This window comes from Anneissia japonica, unplaced genomic scaffold (genome assembly GCF_011630105.1).
Source record: "Anneissia japonica isolate Jap-2015-1 unplaced genomic scaffold, ASM1163010v1 scaffold3782_len1007564_cov172, whole genome shotgun sequence".
NCBI lineage: Eukaryota > Metazoa > Echinodermata > Crinoidea > Comatulida > Comatulidae > Anneissia > Anneissia japonica.
The window spans coordinates 337,461-339,289 of NW_022716546.1; the positions used below are offsets into that span (position 1 = coordinate 337,461).

The 1,829-nt window shown below is 38.0% G+C and overlaps 1 protein-coding gene across 1 annotated transcript in view; it reads right to left on the minus strand.

Annotated features, from left to right (window-relative positions):
* The window catches only part of LOC117109752 (CMP-N-acetylneuraminate-poly-alpha-2,8-sialyltransferase-like), a 7,084-nt gene extending 6,156 nt beyond the window's left edge, over positions 1–928 (minus strand). Inside the window, exon 1 of the mRNA XM_033252161.1 lies at positions 799–928. The gene's annotated coding sequence lies outside the window, so the exon portion shown is untranslated. The remainder of the gene's footprint in view (positions 1–798) is intronic.
* Between the last annotated feature and the right edge of the window lie 901 nt (positions 929–1,829).

The window sequence follows — 1,829 nt, forward strand, 5'->3', positions numbered from 1 at the left end:
GTGCTGGCCCACCGGGCCGAGTAGTGTTTTCGCCCGCTACCTAGTAATCCATGATACGGTCAGGTCTTGGGAGGTGCACCGTGACGTAGACTAGGCCTAGCCTAGATCGTTTTTCCTTCAAGTGAAAAGTGCAACAACGTTTTTAAAAATGAATATTAGTTTTATTTCATACAAGTATTTTTATTAGCTGAAACCGTATTATTTATATTTTGATTAAAAAAAATATACAGTAATACAAATTGTTTCTGTCCGTTGTGAGTCTATTCTTGCCACATTCAACTCACATGCTGTCTCTTATACACATCTAGATGTGTATAAGAGACAGGTACATATACAGTGTTTACTAAGGACATGATGGAACATCGTAGGCTACCCTGTAGCTTTTCAACGAATATATATATATACAGTACATATACAGTATTTATAAACACTGCAGATAGACTTTTGCAAAAGAAAGTATATACATGTATTCAATAAAGATATTATGACGCCCTATAATACTGTAACCATATGCTAAACATATTGGTGGTCTCTGTGCCTTCATGATAAAACATTCGCATTGATAAGGTAATTGAATTATGCAGAATTGAACTGCACAGTTCAAATTCACCGTGCTGGGCCATTGCATTACAGTATATACATATTTTCTATTTAAAAGTACCGCAACGCTGCATTCATAGTAACAACTCGCCTGAGACTAAAGTACAGTACTGTTATTGTCAGTACAATAGACAATAAACCTGATGATGTTCGGATATTCGGACATTGTTTAAATGTGGGTGGTTTAGCAAAACTTACTCATGGATATAGAACTTGAAACTTGATATAAACCGTCAGTACGAAGGCATTATTTACGTAATCAGAAGTTCGCAATACCGCTTGGATACCATTACGCCTTTACTACTGATTCATTCGATCCCCAACGTCAATTGTGGCTTACTCAAGCGTGTCTCTAAGCCTATTGAGAGTAATGTAGGTCGATTCGCCTACCAGTTTCAGCTGCATCTGTCCATGATCTGTCCGATCGGGTGCTGTGACGATCTCCTCGAACATCGGTCACAGGCGCATGGTGGCTACTAGAGTGAAGAGATTTATGTTGTTTAATTGTACCTTGAATTACCAATGGCGGATCTAGGGGTAGGCGGGGGAGAATATCTCCCCTACCCTTCCCTTAAAAAAACTCGCCCCTTCTCTAGTCGTTCCCCATTGAAAAATAAAAATCACTCATATCACCTTTTTGCGAGCATCCCTCACGCAATCATATATATGGGAGAGGGATTTCAAGACTACTAGATACGCCATTGTGAATGACTACAGTGACGTTGCTTCCCTACTGATTCCTTCAGCAAAAGTGCGTGGGGAGAAATGAGTATTTGTTGTTGTGGATGACTTTCAAGTATTCCCTCAGCAGGTGCGTCGCCAGGAATTTCCCGACGAGGTCCTTTCCCCCACTTGGACCCCTGATAGCGCCGCCCCTGTCCCTCACTAGGATTAGTTAAATATATCTGGTCAGTATCGATGACAATTTTCTATGGTGAATAGAGACTTGCTAAATATAGATATCTGCGTTCTTCTAGTGATTTCATGAACGTGGATATCATTCAATCAAAAATTTTAATTATTCGCGAAATTGCAAATTTACAGCATGATCAAAGTATACAACATATAAACACATAGTATAAAATTTACAAAGGACTTGTTCGATCATGTAAGAGTTAAAATTAGAAAATGCTTACAAAAGAAAAATCGCAAAAAAAAAATAAAATAAAATAAAAATGTAAATCAGAAAAGGATTTCAAAGAGATAAAACTGTCAAATATTCTCTACAA